Raw genomic sequence first — 21,392 nt, forward strand, 5'->3', positions numbered from 1 at the left:
ATTGGGTTTGTTAAAATTTTAAAGGAAAATTATCTTTTCAGTATTCATTAACTCTAATAGAGACTATTTTAAAAAGTAACCATTTTTTTCCTTCTGCCCATTTATTCCTACAAGTTATGTTTCTGGTCTGGAAACCTGTCTTTTAATTTACATAAATGTAAATTTACATAAATGTAAATTTACTTCAAGGTCTTTTATACAGACACAAATATTTAAAAGGTAGGTGACTTTAATTTCTTTAAAATAAAGATCCATCATTTAAGTAAACAGTATACATTTTCTTGGCATTATTAGAGTGTTTTCACTAAACCTTTCAGAAATGACTGAAATTACATTTCAATTTTCTCTAAGATGTTTTCCTGCTGTGTATTGCTTTACTGCACTGGCTAATTTTTGTTGCTGTTCTCTGCTACATAAAATTGCAAGTATCAAGTTACATTTCCTATCAATGAGATAAGAACAATTTTTGAATAGCAGGGATGATTTGGTTAAATGGCATTTCCAATAATGTTTATAAAATAATGATAAAGATGGAATGATGACCACCTGTTTAATAAAGACACTTTTCTCAAGTTATTTCATCATATAAGCCACTTAACCTCAGGCAAACTAAGCTCACTTTACTCCATTTTTTCAGTCTCTACGAAAAATATTAGCAGGTTGGGTCAACGTCTGGTCCTGTTATATCTGCTTTAGAATGTGAATAAAATATTCCCCTTTTTGCACCATTATCAGTATGAAATTAGAAATGTCTACACTAGGATTTCCCAAACTGATGTCTGGGAACTACCAGATATCTGAGGACATATTTTGAGGGAGCTCGTGAAGCTTTCTAAATTTTGTATTTTCGTTTCTATGATAATTTGAGCACACACACTTGCCAAGTAATAAAGTGAAAGATATTTCCTTAGGATAAGGTTTTAGATTTAAACTTGTATTTTTAGACTTCTGGTGTCCAGCAGAGATAATCTCACAAGTTCAAGATAATTTGTCCCTATAAAAGTGGTTTATTTTATTTATAACTCAATAAATATTAGTCTATGACAAGTGGATACACTTTTTACTATAATAGCTCATTCAGAAAACCTGTGAATGTGTTCACTTAATGAAATAAGAACTTATTGCCCACTATAAGCCCAGCACTGTGACTGCTACTGTCATTATGGTGCTTTCAATATAGTAAGGAAAATGGACAATAAACAAATAACTCAGAAAATTGACAGGTACTTTGAACTGGTGGTCTTTATAGACAAAGATAATGTGCAAAACAATGGGCAGTTTTAAGACTGGCTTCAGGACCACTTGGATGAGTTCAGTTGGAGACCAGAATGTGTCCCTTAGGGCAGACATCTGCATGATTTGAAACCTTGGCTAAAGTAATTTGGAATGTGCATATGTAGTTGACTACTATTTCTCCTCCTATGATTGGTGGCAGGACTGCTATATCATTTGCTTTCTGGTATAAAAAGAATAGCTACATTTCGTGTAAATAGCAGTGAGCATCATTTTGGATCAATATATGATCTGAGAGGTAACATAGTTTTTGTTTTCAACGTGCTCTAATAGGTAGGAAATTTTAACTATGTCTTTACACGTATCTTGCAAAAATGTTGAAAGATTATCAAGTTTTAGGAATTTCATAAGAATCTCAAAACACACAAATTTCACTCATACACTTGCCATTTCTCTACTTCCTTCCGCTTACTTATACAGACACTGTTAGAGACCATCCCCATTACTAGTACCCAAGCAGAATTAATAGCTGTTTCCTTCAATCCCATACAGTTTTTTGACATCTCTGTTGCAGCATTCTGTATCACAGCTAATCATTCTTACTTTATTTTGCTCCTAGTGATCCCTATGCCCTACAAGTCTAGACAGCACTATCAAGAATTTTAATAGGAGCATTTATTATATAACAGGCACTAATCAACGTACTTTATAAATACTATCTGATTTAGCAATAATATGAGGTAGATATCATTATTATCCCCATTAAACTGAGATATAAAGAGGTTAAGTAACATGTTCAGGATTATAACACAACTGCATGGCAAAGCCAAGATTTGGACAATGTCAATCCAGCCCTAGAGCCTGTGCCTTAATCACCACATAATGATGCCTCTCATAGGTAACAATAACTATTAGGTAAGCAAACGAACCACAGTTCTCATGGAAAACTTAGATTCTGCTTGAAAAGATTCCATTAAGAGTACTGTGATGATTAGTTTTATGTCATAAACCTAACCAGGCTAGGTTATAGTACCCAGTTATTAAACCGAACGCTAATCTAGGTGTTGCTGTGAAGGTATTTTGGAGATGTGGTTAACATTTGTTTACTTCAAGTTGACTGTAAGGAAAGGAGATTACTCTCTATAATGTAGGTGAGCCTCATCCAATTAGAAATCAGTTGAAGGCCTAGAATAAATATGAAGATTTCCTAGAGAGGAGGGAATTCTGCCTGAAGACTGCAACATTAGCTCCTGCTTGAGTTCCCACACTGCTGGCTTGCCTTATGGATTTGGACTTCTTAGTGTCCACAGTTGCATGAGCCAATTCCTTAAAGCAGGGGTTCCCAAACTCCAGGCTACAGATTGGCACTGGTCTGTGCCCTGGTAGGAACTGGACTGCACAGCAGGAGGTGAGTGGCAGAAAAATGAAAATTTACCACCTGAGCGCCACCTCCTGTCAGATTGGTGGCAGCATTAGATTCTTATAGAAGTGTGAACACTTGCGAACTGTGAATGCGAGGGATCTAAACTGCATACTCCTTAGGATACTCTATAATACCTGATGATCTGAGGTGGAACAGTTTCATCCCAAAACTATCCCCCCACTACTTACCCATCCATGGAAAAATCGTCTTCCGCAAAATTGGTCCACGGTGCCAAAAAGGTTGGAAACTGCTGTTTTAAAGGAAATAACAGTCATGCATCACTTAACCATGAGGATATGTTCTGAGAAATGCTTCATTGGGCAGTTTTGTCATTGTATGACGCTAGGGTGTACTTAGATACCCAAACCTCAGTGTTGTAGCCTGCTATACACCTAGGCTACATGGCATAGCCTATTGCTCCTAAGCTACAAACCTTTACAGTGTGTTACTATATGAAATACTGTAGGCAATTACAGCACAATGAGAAATATTTGTGTATCCAAACATATCTAAACATAGAAAACATACGGTAAAAATATGATTATCATCATGGGACCACTGTCATATATGCAGTCCGTCACTGACCAAAATATAGGGCTCCTGATAAGAGAAGGGGACTTCCAAGCAGAACACAGAAGCTGAATAGTTTTCATTTATTTAACAAAGAATATTTTATTTATTTATTTTTAAATAACAATCCTGTGAGGTTGACATTCTTATCGCTGGTAAATAGATGAAGACAACAGATATGAATGTTTTGACTTCTGGTTTGATTCCTCCTGTACACACCCCTTATTTTAACCTCAGCCACTTTAGGAATCAGCTCTGCCTTTTCCAGGATTTATCAGTCCAAAAGATATGTTACTGGGTGCTTCTTTGTTCACGGGTCTGTGTCTTCCTTTGCCTCAATACCCTTTCAAAATGGGTTCTGAAGAAAAGGAAGCAGCTGAAAACAAAGTCATACTTGTAAACAAAGCAAAAATGAGAATGATTTGAATTTCAGTAAGTAAAAGACAGGAACATAAAGCCAAATGGTTGTGAGAGTATTTGGGAAATAATAAAGCACGAATAACACAATGAAATGATAGGAACAGCAAACATTTACATCTGTCACTCTTCTAAGCACTTTACACATATCAGCCCAGGTATTCATCATAGTGTCTCTACAGAGAAGGTGCTCTTATTGCCCCTATTTTAATGATGAGTTAGTTAAGCAGAGCCAGGATTTGAATCCAGGAAATCTGTCTGTAGACCCTGCTCTTAAGTACCATGTGCTGCTGGCTCTTGGGTAGATACGTGTAAACACGGTGCAGTGGAGTGGAACTGAGTAGAATAAATGCATGAATAGTTTTTAAAACCTGTTACTTAACTATTACTTTATATGCATTATTGTACTTAATATGCACAAAGGTACTGTGAGCTAAGGACTTTTTTTTCCAGTTTATTGAATAAACAGTTTCAAATTGTTTTAATTACTTGTAGAAGGTTACATGAGCAATAATTGGTGGTGACAGAATGAAGCTCATGTCTGCCTGGCTCCCAAAAGCTTGCCCTTTTCGTCGTACGACTATGGGACTAATTGACAAACCTCAAAGAAGTCTGCTCCAATGAGAATATTCCAATCTTAAACCTGGCATAACAGAATTTGCTCACAGACGATGTCACCACCACTGCCTTACACCCCATCGTGGAAACATAGTAATTCATTGTCCTTCTGGGCATCACTTTACCCACGTCAATGCATTCAAATAGCTGCATGATATGCTGGCTCTGTAGTTACATGTGGTTAGTTACATTTTGTTGTTGCTGATTCCTGTGATGAAGAGCAGGTATTAGCCTCTCCTCTGCCTGGCTCTGAAAATGAAAGGGAAAAAGTTGCCTTGCCCCCTCGCAGGGTGTGCAATGGGGGTGCGGCTCGTTTCTTCCGGGCCCAGGGCCCCGCTTCTCAGACCTCCAGGGGAGCATGCTGATGGTCAGGTTTTGGGGCTCCACACTACGGCAGTGTCTAGGGGTGGATGTTTACAGCTCCTGACGCCTCACTGGCCGTGTGTCACAGAGTGCCCTTTTGGTTTAGTCGTCCGTCGGCGCTCGTGTTAGCTCAGGTAGACCCTCCGCCTTACAGCAAGGACAGAGGACGTTAGCATCCCAGGGTTCCTTGCCTTGATGTACTGGAAGAATTGGATCACGCGTGGGCTTAGAGAATGAGAGCGAGGTTTTATTGAGTGGAAGTAGCTCTCTGTATGGGGGAGACAGAAGGGAAATGGTTTTCCCCTGAAGGCGGGCTGCTCAGTGCCTGGGCTCTCCTCTGACCGCCCGGCCAAACTTCTCGTCATTCTGCCAATCAATGGCCCGCTGGCCTGCCAGCGTCTGTGGGCATGCTCTTAGGCCACGGCGTTCCTGTCGACGTCCAGCTGCTTACACTCAGGACCACTAAGGTCTTGGCGGGGTTTTATGGACACAGGATGGGGGCGTGGCAGGCCAGGGTGGTCTTGGGAAATGCAGCATTTAGGCAGGAAACAGAAATGCCTGTTGTCACCTAGGTCCATGGGCATATGCCCTGGGGCAGAGCCCTGGCCAGGAGCCACACCTTTCTCTACCCAGCACATTCCCATCTCTCGTAACCTTTTCTAGGACCTTCCATTATTTAACATGTGTCCAAAATTTAAACCTGGGAGGTTAGAGAGAAAGGGAGTCAAAAGTTTATTTTCTTCTTTCAGTAGCTTCTGGAGACTGAATTTCTGAAGACCAGAAATTCAGTTATGCTATGGAAAGTATTCATTTATGTTCTTTTGGTTCCTTTTTTTTCTCTTTTCTTTTTGTTTTCGTCTTACATTAATGAGGAATTTTATTTTATTGTTTATTTCTGTTCCATTTTTTGTTCACTTTCCTTTCTCTGCCTACAACATCGTCCCAACATCAGATGAAGTGATTAAAGAACTTCAACTATTATGTTACAATTTAATCTGAAGTAATACTTTTCTTCCTCTTTATTTTGTTACATGTCCAATAGAAATAGCTGCATCCTAGAATTAAATATAGATATGTTGTGGTCGACGGTAAAAGAAGTCAATGTAACTACTCCAAGGGGATTATATTTTGGGGTTGAACAGCCCATTATTATGAGTTCAAAAAAACCACTCATCTATTTGGTAAAAAATGTTGAGACCTCAAATATTGTTTATCATCCAGAGTTCAACATCATTGAACTATCAAGTTACAATTAAGACTATAAAAGTATTTTCAAAAGTAGAAAACTGTAATACTGGCAAAGTTTGATCAAATGACTAAAACAGTTCAAAAGTTCAGCCAAGTTTGCAATAAGCACCACCTCCCCAAGCATTTAAGTGTGCCCTACACAACGGAAAATATTACGGTTTGTAATCATTGTTTATGTAATGTTAAAAACAAGAATCAAAAAGTTAAAATGTGGGAAGGTAAAAGCCAAACTTCAGACTGAGCTTTTTTATTTCCTATCATTGCAATCTAAGATTATCTAATAATAGTTTCTTAGATTTCTTGTATATCTGAAAACAAAATGATATTTAAATGATTTGCAGTAATAGTTTTACTTTTGCCAGGAAAATACATGTTTAAATCAAACGCCAAATTTTACTTACAATTTCACAATTATACAACACTTTTGTCAAATAAAACAAGTTTTTGTTTCCAGAAAAAGGCAAAAAATAGTTTTCTACCTAATTTTTCTTTGATTTGTTATATTTATTTACTTTATGCCCTGAAATTACTATTATTTGATTTCTTTGTAATGATAAGCACACCCATATCAATGAAAACATTGCTTTTCATGTAGTAGATGTATAATAATATTTTTTCATTGAAAAAGTATAGTGAGGCCATTGGAAAGTTCTCAGTTTGATGAATAGCTAGCATTTATTTACAATACTAATTTACTATATTTAGTTAACATTTGTGGGGAGAGACTAGAACAGGAAAGTTGAGGTCAACGTAATGAACCAAGAATACAGAGGGTCTAACATTTATTAAATGACAGATAATTTATTAGTACTTGTTGTTATTTTTATTCCTTGCAAGATATTGCTATTTTGCAGATGAATCTTAGAGAGGTTAATTTATTACCCAAAGCAGTAAATTTATTTCCCATTTGTTTATGGCATGGAAAGGTTATTTCCCAAGGAAACACAACCAGTGTGGTGTGGAGCAGGTACTAAATACCATGCAAGTATGTTGCCAAAGGCCAGTATCTTTCCATTTTATCATATTGACTTTTTTCTTGTTCATGGCTTGTATTCTTTATGAATTAAAATGAGATGTTGATATCAGACATTCTTTACTTGTTTTCATTAATTTTCAATGAAACTTTGCTATCTTTTATCTCATGGACAGCCTGGATAAGTTTGCAAGTTAGACAAGTAGTGATTATCCACAGTCACATATCTTCAACCAGGTCTTGCATTTTTTAATAAAATGAAAGTTCAAATGGCACTGATACTACAAATAATAACACTCTGCACTTATTTAATACTTCTTAGTTATTCAAGAGCAATCAAGCTCATTCTTTTTTAGTAATCTTACCGGAGAAGTGGAAGAGATATTCTGATTTCCATTTTTGTCAGTGTGGAACCTGATGGCAAGAAAGGCTATTTGCCAAAAGTCAGATAATTAGACGGTGGCAGACAGGGACTAGAAGCTATTTATTTGGGCTCCAGTCTGATATTCTTCCTGATATCCTTCTCTCCTTTTGTTCCCTCCGCTCTCCATGTAACATTCAAAATCTACAGTCTATGACAGAGTTAATCATGACCTTATAAATTTCATGTGTCCCCATGGTGTATAGAAAAATGTTTAATCTCTTTAAGTCACACTCAATAATCTGCCTCCCAAATTTCTTTGCTCTGTTATTTGCACTACTTCTTTCAGTTTTTCTTCCTTTCTCTCTCCAGCCTTATACCACATGCATTTCTAACTACTTAATGTAGTTGCCACTTTCTTCAAATTCTTTGTGGTAGAAAACATGTTTGCCTTTTCTAAGTACCCTTCCTCCCCTCACCTGATAATTGGTCTGAAAGTTAAACATGCGATCCAGGCTGACCCAGGAAGAGTTTTAACTTAATTTTTTTCAAAATGGGGCAAGGATAGAAAATTCACTTTCTTCTCTGGTCATAAAATAACAACTGTGTGAGCTAAAAACAAACAAACAAACAAACAAAAAACAAAATTAAAAAAAAAAAATGCAACTTAACTATGGTTGCAACCCCAGAAAAAAAACTTGATTGGGAGAATGAAACTGACATGTAATGAAAAGCAAAATGAGATGTGGAAAAAAAAAATGCATTGTGGCTTTAAGCTCCTATTTCAGTGTTAATCTTCAGTTTCATCCTGCAAGTTCTCAAAGTGTAAAGCAATTAGCTTGTGTTTTCTTACCAAAATTAGTCTGATTTTTATTTGTTACTACCCACCAAAGACTATGGCTCATACAGCTATCAGTCTCACACTCATGCTATGAGACCAAATTCCCATGTCTCCTCTTCTGTGAAGCCAGTCATAATTCCCCATTTGATTTATCAGCCCCCTATCTATTGCCACATAGCTGTCTGGCACTAGTTGGAGCTTGGCAATCTCGCAATCTGCCTCATATGATCATTGGCTATATATTTGTCTACCTTTTTCACCAGTCCATGAGTTCTACATATCTGTGCCATGTCCTCATCATTATTGTTGTTTTTAAGTACCCAATCTGAAGTTAGCTGGCATTAAATATATGCGTTCTTAAAGTTTCATTGGATTATCTTGCCTTTTTGAATGTTTTCAGATAATGTGTAATGCAGTGTGAAATATGAATAAAATATAATCATGAATGTGATTATCCTGGTATTCATGGGATGATTATCCTGCAAAAACTATGGATATGGCATTTTCATTTCAGCTCTTGATATTTTTTACGAAAAAGAAGTTGTCTTTTCATTAGCGCAGGGCTCAAGTTGTGAGAATTGACTTCCATAAGCTATAAACCAGAGAAGAGTGTGAAAAATTGCAATGGCAGGGCTGTATTTGTACTTCTTGGTACACAAGTTTGTGATATGATTGACGGAATACAGTACAATTCTTTTCTTGGACAACTCAAGCATCATAACACTGGAAATCATAGACAGTACTAAATAAGAATTGATGATGCAGGGAAGGTGGGCTCTTATAGAGTATTGTCCCTTCTAGGTTCTGTAGTTGAGTCAGTGTTGCTATGAAGAAGAGGAAGTAACTAGCATGCTTACCCTAGGTGTGAACATGTGATATACTTTGAGAATACAGCAAGAAAGAGTGAAGATATGAAAAGATTTATTATTAACTGATGACATTGTTATCTATTTGTGAAAACTAATGGAATTAATTGAAGCAATCATCTAAGAAAGGAGACCACAGTTTCCTCCATTTAGCTGGGTTTTCTCATAGATGTGATGAATACAAGAATGATCAAAATTAGCCCAGTCACCTCAATAGTCATTTTCACTTTGGATGTGTGTATGTGAATTCCATACTTTTTTTGTAATTCACACTGTACAGTTGTGTTACAAGCATGATAAAATCAGACCTAGTAGAATATTTGTCCTTAAATGGCTGAAAGCCAACAAAAATGATAGTTTAAGGCTTAATATCCCTAGATGATGTGTGTGGGATATTTTTGAAGGACAGAAACTGTCTATGGAGTGCCGTAGTTTCGTATTTTGAAAAATAATGACTTTTATCATGGGTACAAATTTAACCTGCACTCACAAAACTAATTCTCACCTGTTTTTCAAAAGAGGGAACATTTTAAATCTCTGTATATTTTGTGTAGTTGAGAGAAGAATGAACAGCAGCAGAGCAGCAGCTGATAGGCCTGGTTGACATTTGGGATGAAGAAATTTTTCTAGAGGAAAACCTTCAGGCAGAGCAGGCTTCCAAGAGGCAGTATCTTTAACAACCCATGATTCCAAAAACAGCAGCAGCAACAGAAGCAGCATTTGTAAACCAAGAGGTATTCAATATAACTTTGAACAATGGAAAGGTCTATCGAGTGCATTTGGGTGTTTCTAAGTCTCATCCTCAAGTGAAAATGTCAAGTGTGTGTTTTCATGTATCCTACCGTATGTGTGTATGCCTTAGATTTCATTTTCATAGGCACAAGCGCACACACATATACACACACACACATTTGCATGTATATCAACATAGAAAACTGTTTTGGTCCCTAAATAATGCCATTTTCAAAGAAATATTATAAACTACTCAGTGTTTTGAGTGTTTTGTTTTGTTTTGTTTGCTGTTAAGAAAACAAATTCTAAACAAACTCAGGAAACGGGGTGGGGAGTCTGAATAATTTTGCCCCTTTTACTAGTTAGGCTATTATCCTGGCTTCAAACGTTAAATCTTGCCTGTCAGTTTAAACATAACTGAATCAAGACCATGTACACAAGCCCCTTAAAGGCATTAATACAATAACTTCTATCACACTGAGGGTGTTTGGTGAGAATCCCAAAGAAATGTCACCAGTCTTTCCCAGATATTTTGACTCATCCACCATCAGTGTGTGATGAAAGTATTTTTAAAGAGTAGAAGGCTTTGTTTTGTCTGTTTAACTGTTGTAACAGTTCTTGTTTTGGGAACTGGTTTAAGAGAAGACATTCTCTTGTAGGAATTGCAATTTTGACAAAAACAGATAAACTCTTTGTAGCGAATCTCCACTGGTGTAGAACTAAAATCTGGAAGTAATCAGCAACCACTGAGCATCAGAAATTCTTCAAAAAAACATTTAAACGCAGCTGGAGTCTGCTCGCAGTTGGGGTAAGATTCAGGTACCTAATCCCTTGGGGTTAGTCGCCATCCCCCTTCTTCCTTGTCTTGAATGTGGAACTAAAAAGCCCCAGGGTGTTGATGGTCGCAAAGAAACTATGGCATCTGACACCTGCTGGGAGCAATAAATAAAGAACTATGCCTGCTTTTGTCAGTTTGTTTCCTCACTACTAGAGTTGCAGTCTTTTCTTCTGTGCTGGGTTTCAGGAGTAGAGCTCTGTTTTGCCATGTAAACAACTCTGATAAGAGAAGCCATTGCTGTTCAGACAGTCACTTCCCACACAAGTGTTTGACCTAGGCAAGTCTTTACTTCTGAGAATTATGGTTGGCCAGTAATTTTTCTGGAGGCAACATCATTCCAAGGCAGGCTTTTGAAGTGGGCTTCGCCCACTTTGTCTTTTTACTGTTGGATGATGGGTTTCCAGTTAACTAGCTAAAACTGGTTTTCCTGATGATTTGTGCTAGCTGAGTTAATACTTCGTGTCAACCAGTCTTGTCCAGTTACACTGAGGTTGCTCACAATTTTATTTCTAAGGAAACACATGCTAATAAACACAGATGAATATCTCTTTTAGGTAGGGCACCATCTAGAACCACAAACACAAAGTAGCCTAGAAATCTTCTGATAATAGGGGAGCCTGGGGTTTATACATATAGCACTGGTTCCGTTGCTTTACGGTCTGCAAATGTTGGGATTGCTATAAAAGTCAAATTCATCAGGACACATCTTTCAGTTAGCAAGAGAAAAAGAAAATCAGGTAGCCTCTAATGAGCTCTCTTTACATTTTAACATCCAAACACCCAACCTATCTAATTATTTGCTTATAAAAGCAATTACTATAACCTCACCCAATTTAAAGTAGCCATTGATTTCCTTGCTAAAATTCACACTTTTCTCTGTTTGGCAAGTAAACCAGAGCACAATATTTTGCATTCTGTTAAAATGTATTTTTCCCCCTCTGGAGAATGAATGAAAATGTGTTTCATGCCATATGCCTGATATTTTCTAGTTGTACTTGTTCACATATTTTTGACTCTACAATAGCTGGCACTGTGAGATGCAAATCCCAGGCATTCTTTAGATACAGTATTGCTGAAAGGAGAAAACAAAGAAATTGGGTAAAATCTGTTTAATTTCAATTACGAATAAGGTCAGAAAGTTTTAAGGGATGTTTTCCATTTGCTTTACTTAGAGCAAGTGAATACTCTCTTATTTCTTAGCAAGACATTATGTTTAACCAGAAATTTAAATCCAGGTGGTTCTTATACTTTTAGAGAGCTCTCTCTCTCTCTCTCTCCCTCTCTCTCTCTGTCTCTTTCGCTCTGTGTGTGTATGTGTGTGTGTCTTCCTTCGTATTGACTGCAAGTAATGTTACACTCTTCTTAAAGGGGAAAATACTTAAATTATGGTGGACACTGAGGAAGCCTATCAAAGGATGAGGCATAGCACATAGTTTCTTCTTTAATTCTTGCATTATCCTCTAGGTAAATCTTCACCAGTGGTTTCAACAAAAGGCTTTGCCTGAATGAATGAATGAATATGAATGATAGTAGGTGTTCAAAACTATTAATTGTTTTTCTCTAATTTGTGGCACAATCTCAGCTCACTGCAAACTCCACCTCCCGAGTTCAAGTTATTCTCCTGCCTCAGCCTCTCGAGTAGCTGGTGCTACAGGCACCCACCACCACACCCAGCTAATTTTTTTTTTTTTTTGTATTTTTAATAGAGACAGGGTTTAACTATGTTGGGCAGGATGGTCTTGCACTCCCGACCTCAGGTGATCTGCCACCTCAGCTTCCCAAAATGTTGGGATTATAAGCATGAGCCACCACACCCAGCCTCATGCATGTCTTTTGAAACACTTATAACAGCTCACTGTAAAAACAAAAAGTCTGGAAAAATATACTTCTGAATATTAACAGTGGTTGAATCCAGATAGTAACATACGGTTAATTTTTGTTTCACTTTTTGTAATTTCTAATTTTTCTACAATGAAAGTAGATATTTGTGTAAAAGAAATTCAAAATTGTTACTTTTAGAATAAATTTTCTCTTTGAAAAGTTGACATCAGAAATCTATTGACAACTCAATTACCTATTCATTATCGCTATTAACATTTATCCGCCTGTTAAATGCCAGTCTATCTCTTCATTATCAAAAAGTCAGAGTCATCTAAACACAGTTCCTCCCTTCAAGGCACTCACACTTTGGAATTGTTTTCCCAATAGCTGGCTTTATACTGACTATAACTTTCATTTTGTATGTTTCATAGTTTATTTTTTTTCTATAATTTTACAGTACACACCTTGTCTTCTCATTTCATTCTTAATATAATCAACATTTCCCCTTGACCTTGAAATCGTTATTGCTTGATAAGACTTCTGGGGGTTTTCATTTGCCTACAAACCCTTCGATAAATTTATCATGGTTAAAGTTCAAAAGAATATTGCAGTTTCCCTTCTTACACATGTGATGTTTTAACTGGCATCATTTATAAGCAAGTCTTAATATTTGTCAATTAGAAAATGTTCCATGAACATATATAGCACTTTAAGTAAAAGATTAATTTTGTGAGTTTCTCAAACTGCCTACTTCAATCAAGTGAATCAATGAGAAATAAGTAGTTACATCCAGTGAAGTTTAAATATCAGCTCCCACAAAAGATGTCAAAAAAGCATTTCTATGACTCAGTAATTGTAAAGAAGTCAATATTTTGCTGAGAAGAGTTTATCTTTATTTGCACACCCAGTTTTGCAGTGCAGAAAAGTGTAACTGATATATATTACATGACCTGTGTTATAGTATTATGTAGTCATGTGACATATATCACTTATGTGGTCCTGACTATGCTAGGAAGTCTACCTAACACTGTCCCATTCTGCATTAGTGATAGAGTGCAACACTTCTACAAGTACCCTGGGCTGTTTTAGTGCTTGGCATTTTTGAACTACTTTTAAAGAGACTTTCTCAATTTAATGCATTTTCTAATGAGATAATTCATTGTCATCTTAAATCTATTAGTATATTTCCAAGACTACTTTTTATTACCTTTAATGATATTAATTTAGTGCCTTATGAAAAGAAAGCTCAGACTTTATCAAAATAATCAAGATCCTGAGAAAAGCTCAAAGACTACTTATTGTTTTTGTACTATAGAAGAAAATGCTTCTTTATAAATTAGTCTGTTTTAATAAAACTAGCACTTTTGAATATCTTTAAATAACTAAGTCAAAACATTTCTTGTGTGGTATTACCTTCATATTCTCCACATTGTGAAACCAGAGATTAGCAGTATTTCATTTTGTTTTATTTTTCAAAAATTTCATTCTATGAAATGTGTATTTGTTAAATATATACAATTTTGGACTAAATAATATGTCATGGTATTGTTAAGGAGTTTTTATGTGTGGAGAGTTCATTTCTAGGGTTCCATACTAGTTCTCCTATAAAGGTCTATATGAGGGAGAATAAATCACAAACTCTCTTCATCTTATTTCTTCATCAACCAAATAAGAGCTTTGTACTAGACTATCTTGAAGGACTCTCCATAGCTAGAATACAATGATTCTATGTGCATTTTCACTAGAGGAAAAAAAATGTAGCTGGGCAAAATGCAATGCATCACAAGGTATGGTTCCTTAATATATAAGGAATGAATGGAGGACAAATAATTTGAATGATACTGTCTTTGGTTCATCATCCACGTCATTAAAATGTTGATATTGAATTGTGATTATAGGCTAGACCACTTTAGACAATGGAAATGGAAAACTTAACAACGTGGATGTTGCCATAATTCTCACTGAGTTTTTAGTTGAGTGGAGTGGCTCTTTACTGGGAGCACTTTTTCCCCCAAGGAACATTTAATAATGAACAAAAATATTTTTGGTTATCACAACACGATTCTAGCGGGTAGAGGACCAGGATGCTGCTAATCATCCTACAATGCACCAGAGAGCCCTCACAGCAAAGAATCGTGTGGCCCAAAATGTCAATCGTGCTGTATTTGAGAATCCATGGGAGTGGAAGAGACTGACATGCAGATAAAGACTCCCAGTGTGAGTATGGCTCCATCAGTCAGCACTTTTCAGATTATTCTAGAAATCATACAAACGGAAACAAGGTGAACACAGAATCACTTAGAAACTCCATCTTAAGGTAATAATAAACAGTCTGTAGATTCCAAACATGTGGAAAGACTTTAAAACTAGCTGCAATTAGACAGAGGGGAAAGAGGAAGAGAAGAGAAGTTTAGAGACTCAGGTTGCAGTAAAAATAAGAAAGAAAAATCATAAACTAAAAGTATAATTTATTATGGGATAGATGTATTCTGAAGTGTAAAATATTCATCAATTGTAATACAGTATGTTGCAGGAATTTAGAGTGCAGAGTTATCAAAAATAGCTATTCTAGATCCAGTTAGAGTTTTCTTTTTCTTTTTTTTTTTTTTGAAGTAGTACCAGGTCCTCAGGAAGAATAATATAGCAGAGCCATATTTAAAGGAACCATTCTCTCTGTGTGCCAGAAGAGCAGGTAAATACCTTTGGATTTCCAAGCCTGTAACCCCAATTAAATTGGGTTAAATTGGGTTTTGAAGCCTATTATGTCAAGTTATACACACACACACACACACACACACACTCGCACATACACACATGCAGAGAGAGAGAGAGAGAGAGAGAGAGAGAGAGAGAGAGAGAGAGAAACAAACTTTTGCCTACGGCTTATCTTAGAAAACAAAACTTGAGATGAATAATGAAAGACAAACACAGCAGCAATGGAAAGAAAAACAGAAGCACCAGAAAGAAATGAAAAAGAAACCAAAATTATTTGCAGCTAAAGGGGAACGAAACAGGTATAAATTATGATCATTCTGCTATTTATTTAAAATACATGAATTCATAAAAGAAAACCATAAACAGAAATGTAAGAATTCAGGAAAGAGATGTTGCTACAGAAGGGAGAGATAAAACCTAAACTGGTAGAACCCAGAAAAGATCTAAAAACAAAGTATCTTTCATTGATAAATGTAAAGAGAAACTCACCACCAGCTAAGGTCCTCAAGGAAGGAGATGCCACCATGGAATCAGAAATTCAAGAGATTTACTAGGGAAAATGCTTGTGCCCAAAGGGAAAGTACAGCGGAAATAAGCAAGGACAGCTTCCAAGCCATGATGCAGGTCAGACAACTATGAATGGAAAATATATATATATATATATATATATATATATATATATATATATATGAAACATCTTCAACTGCATTACAGCTTTAATAAAGTTTCAGGTGGGTTAATGGAGAATCTCACTGTAGATTGGGCATTGGAGTAGTCTCTCATTGAGCAGAATTCTCCTGGCTGTGTCAGCCATTGGCTGGGACCAGCAGGGTAAAAGCACAGTGTAGGTGTATATGCGGCAGTGGATCCCAAAGGTGTGACAGCCAGAGGCAGTTAACCAACCACACTCCTCCTACAGCTTCTCTCTCGATAAGATGTCTGATCAGCACATCTCCATGGGTGATGCACTCATCCATTAGCAGATTTTTCACTTTGGTTCCCAAAGCAAATCTAATTGTGCACAAAGACATTCCTAAAACAAAAAGATTCAGAAAAGTTGAAAATAAGCAGATGGACCAAGTTGTATCTGTGAAATCAACAAAAGATGCAGGGTTCATAATCCTAATTTCTGATGTCATTTAATTCAGCAACAATAAATGAGTCAAGATGATAATTTACAACACTAAATAATCCTGGGAACAGTATATAGCTGAATTTACATAATACCACTACAGTAGAGCACATAGGAAAATTTATTGTCTTAAAATTCATAACTATTTTTTGAAATTTTAAAAAAGATATTAAAATCAAAAATATTAGAAAAAATACAGAACTGCTAAAAATAAAAGCAGAAATTCATGATTCATGATGTAGAGTAAGATCTTTCTTATTTTATTAAACATAAAGAGATATTGCACTAATAATCCTCGTCAAAAAGGAGGTAGTATAAAAATATAAAATAAGAAACAAAGAGTGAGAAATAACTACAGAAATAAGGGACTACCTTGCTCAACTTTTAACTCTATAAAATAATTTAAAATCTGAATGAAATAAGTGACTGTCTGGACAAAATATATAATCTATTAAAATTAACCTCCAATTACATAGAAGAACTAAAGAGACTAGTAAAATTTGCCAAAGAGTTTTCATATAGAACTACCTAAACTGATTCACAGGGAAATTTTACTAGAAGTTTGAAATGCAGATTATTTGATATCTAATTTTTCCAAAACACACAAAAATAGATGAACAACTTGTTTTCAATTGAGTGAATAGGGCATCGGATTAAAATCTGACAAAAAGATATTTATATGCCAAATTCACATACCGCTACACATGCAAAAATAGAAAATCAAAACCAAAACAAAATGACCACTAAATAAAATGACAGCAAACAGATTCAGCAATGCAATAGAAACAGTAGATCAATATTAAAATAAGGTGTTTGAAGGAATGCAAAAAAAAGTATCATGCAATCTATTTTATCAGTTTTATGATTCATTTTTCATATTCTAACATGGCAGAATATTATCTTGTTTTTTAATCAATGGCTTTATTATCACTTTATAATACCTGCTGTTTGTAGTTATGATTAAATTGTCTGAAAATATTCCTTTGACATAATATACTAACATGAAGAAAGTGTCAGCATAAAAACTTCTTATAATTTGATGAAATATGATTGATATAAGAAGCATAACATGGACAAAAGCATAGATATAGCAAAACGATGAAAATGAATTTTATGAAATTCAACTATTCATCATAAAGCAATCAATCAAATGCAAATATATAAATATGAGTATAACATAAGTAACATGTCTGTCTCAATTGACCAATAGCATTGTATGACCATGGAGAAAAAGCAAAACTACTTTTACTAAGTTCAGAAACAAAAGAAAAATAGCCATCATTCATGCTATTTTTAAACTGTGCCAGAGATACTAGCCAATATAATTAAGCAAGAGAAAAAAAAAGAGGTATAAAAATTTGAAAGGAAGAAATAAAATTATTAGATTTTTCATATATTTTTATATTTATATCTTTATTTTGTATCATGCAATTGTATAACTATCTTATTCAAACAACTAAATCAAAAATTGCAATATAAAGTTATATAGCAAACACTTAAAAAATTATGGTGGCTGGGGGCATGTGGAAGTAACCCAGGAGGCTTCCTGGAAGTGCTTCCAATGGTCAAAGCTGAAATAGTTTGAACAATGAGACAAATGCCAATAGAATTGGATTGTCATTCAATTAATAAAATAAATATTCATGGACCCATGTTGATATAAATGAGTGACTCAATGAATAAATGGAGGAGAGGAAACAGGTCTTCATACCAGAATGAAGAATACAAATAATAAATATAGAAGAAATGAAGGAAGTAAACAAAAATCATCATGAGAATATCGCAGTAATAACTACAGCAGACAAGATCCATGAATAAATGTTGAAATCAGTGATAAAAACTTCAAGGAGAAATTTTGCATAGCAGCAAAGCATCTCTCCCAAATGTTTATTTACTATGGTGGCTTTAACATATGTGTACATATCTGTAGATACGTATCCTTCCAAGGGATGAACCTTACTTCCTCTTCACTTGAATGTGGCTGGACTTAGTGGATCAAGTGTAACTAATGGAGTATGGAAAGAGAAAAGTGGTAACTTTACAACAAAAAGGGCTAGCAGTTCACTGCATTTAAGTTGTAAAAACTAACATCACCAGTAATGAGTTATATTAATAGCATGTATCCCCTAATATGATGCAATAACATTTCACGACATATCTGTGATGGTCTTTCCAAAAATCTGTAATCTTGTCCAATCATGAGAAAACATCAAACTAATCCAAATTGAAGAATATTCTATGCAATATCCGGCCCGCGTTTTAAAAATTGACAATATCATGAAGTACAAGGACAGATTAAGAAAATGTCACAAATTAGAGAAGACTAAAGGCCAAGACAAGTAAAAGTATCATGGTATCCTAGATTATGTCTTGAAAAAGAGAAAGTACATAAATGGAAAAACTAGTTAACTCCAGAAACATTGATGAAATCAAGTCTGTATTTTAGTTAATAGCATTATGCCAATGTTAATTTCTCAGTTTTCATAACTGTACCATGGCCATGTAAAAATGTGAACACTGGAAAAATCTGGATGAAGGGTACATGGGAACTCTCTGTACTAGCTTTGCAACTCCTCTGTATTTCTAAACTTATTTCAAAATATACAATTTATTTAAGAGGATACCCAAACTAATATAAAACTTAGGACCATTCTAAAGGGGACTGTTTACTTTGCAGTAAGAATGCATCACAGTGATTGGCTCTCATAAAGGTTAGACAAGACTTTTTTAGAAAGGGACACTTGAGCAGAGACCTGAGGACTAAGTCATTGTTTTTAGGCAAACCAACCATGTGAGCAGCTAGCCAAGATCAGCCAAATTAATATGTCCACTGGCAGGTAATTGCATATTCATGAATGAATGAGTGAGGCCAAATGACCTCCGCTTGGTCTATCTTGGATGAAGTGAACTCTGCATAACTGTGCTTTAACAGATCTATTGTATACAACTGAGATTTTTGTTGCTGTTTGTTTCCCAGCATTATTGTGGCAACAGTAACTGGATACAGATGCCATGTTAGTGCCATTCATTGAGATCTAGCACAAATGGTTTCCATCATGTTATTTGCTGCAGGACCACTCTTTGATAGCTGAAATGGCAAATGCTATTTTTTAGTCTTCCTTATGTCTAGCCACTGTGCAATGTGACATTAAGGAATTTCTGCTGTGTCTTATGGGGCAAAGTTTAGAAAAAAAGGAAACAAAAAAAATATCCTTCTTCTTGGATTTGGCAGCAGTTTTGACAGTCATCTTGAGAGGTTGATACAAAAGTCTAATCTATGAGGTCTAACTTTTTACTAAGTATCACTAGGAATGGTAAAACACAAAATTTGAAGTTGCCTTTGATGATATTTGTCCACAGAAATATCTCCACAAATCTTATTTTGAGAGAAATAAAGGTCCTTATTGTACATACTACATTTAGTTAGATGTTAAGTTACGGGCAGCTGGAAGCACTGATCAGAGTCTCTTAACTCCACAAACTGAGGAAATACAAAAGAAGAAGTACAACTGGGAGATATTGGAATCTTATCCTAACAGATATTCAATGGATTATGGAGAAGGGCCCCTAAATTTCTGGTTCCTTGGGCTAATGCTATGCATAAGAATTGAGTTTTTAATTTTTTAATATGGAAAATTAATTAAAGTGTACAAAGTACAAAGAATAGTGTAATGAATTCTTATAAACCCATCCCTAGCTTTAAGAATTAACAATAAATGCCTGATTTCGTTTCATCTAAAATAGTTGTTTCCCTGCTCGCATATTATTTTGAAATAAATCCTGGATACCCAAATAAGACTGTTGTAAAACTTTTTGACTTTAAGGAGGCCTTTTAATGTATACTACATCAATTAAATATTTGTCGACCATTATTTTAGTTAAGTTTAGAGATACCTTATCTGATTGGTTAAGAGCTCTATGCAGAAAGCCCTATTTATCAGATCACCCTATGGCCTGTGGAATAGCCTGTGTCATGTTTGCCACCTTAGTCCCATAGTTGACCTCCTCTTGACAAAGAATATTAAATACTGTTTGCCTGAGGGGAATAGTGTGTCTAAGGCAGATTCAGCAAGAATGGCTGAGAGAGCAGACTGGGTGTGCAATGGGCAAATCCTGTAACTTCACCTTCTCTGAATCAAGCGTTTGTAGATGCTGAGATTACAAAGATAAAGAAAATAAAGTCTCTGCTCTAGGATAGTTTACTTATTTTTATACTGTCATATTGATTCTTATGTTTAAAAATCAATTAATGTTTTTCTTGATAGTGACATCTTTTAAGAGAGAGACTCAATCTGCTGTTTCTATGTTTCTAGAATTTTTTTTTTAGACCAGAGTCTCACTCTGTCACTCAGCCTGGAGTGCAGTGGTGCAATCTCAGCTCACTGCAGCCTCTGCCTCCTGAGCTCAACTGATTTTCCTGCCTCAGTCTCCTGAGTAGCTGGGACTACAGGCACATGCCACCACACCCAGCTAATTTTTTTTAATTTTCAGTAGAGATGGGGTTTCACCGTGTTAGCCAAGATGGTCTTGAGCTCCTAATCCAGTGGTTCACCTGCCTCGGCCTCCTAAAGTGAACCACCGCACCTGGTCTCTAGAAAATTTTATTTCATACATATTTATCATACTTAACATTTCATATTTAACACATTATACAAACACTCATTGGATAAATGATTGTACCAGTTTTTCTAGATCATATACTTTGTCTAACTTTACATGACAAAGAAGTGCAAAATTAATTTTGCTCATCCCTAATTAATATTATAAGAAGGGCCATGTGATTTTTCTTCTTCAGCAATTCTTTATGTCAGGTGTGTATAGCCAACAAGAGGAAACCAACTTCTGTAAGTATGGCCTAGATCTGCATGTTTACAATAATTTAAACATTATTACATCCATGTTTATGAAATTGATACAAATAAATTACAGTATATGAATTTGAGTATGGTGATGATTATATTGTATTATTTACATTTCAGTGTCTGGGACTGTCTTTTCCAACGTGGTATTTGCTTAAAGTAATTATACTGACTGAGAACAGTGGCAGATTGAAATTAAATGTTTGGATTAAATATTTTGTCAGCAAACATGCAGCAACTGCTTTACTGCTGCTGCTTCTCTTCTATGCATACTGATTACAAAATGATTAGCTTTTATTTTGGCACAGTTTTAAAATACTTAGATAAATACCGCTTGATATCCAATCTTCTAATTGTTTAAATCACTGGAAAAACCCAGAAG

This window comes from Saimiri boliviensis, chromosome 5 (assembly GCF_048565385.1).
Source record: "Saimiri boliviensis isolate mSaiBol1 chromosome 5, mSaiBol1.pri, whole genome shotgun sequence".
In the NCBI taxonomy this organism is placed as follows: domain Eukaryota; kingdom Metazoa; phylum Chordata; class Mammalia; order Primates; family Cebidae; genus Saimiri; species Saimiri boliviensis.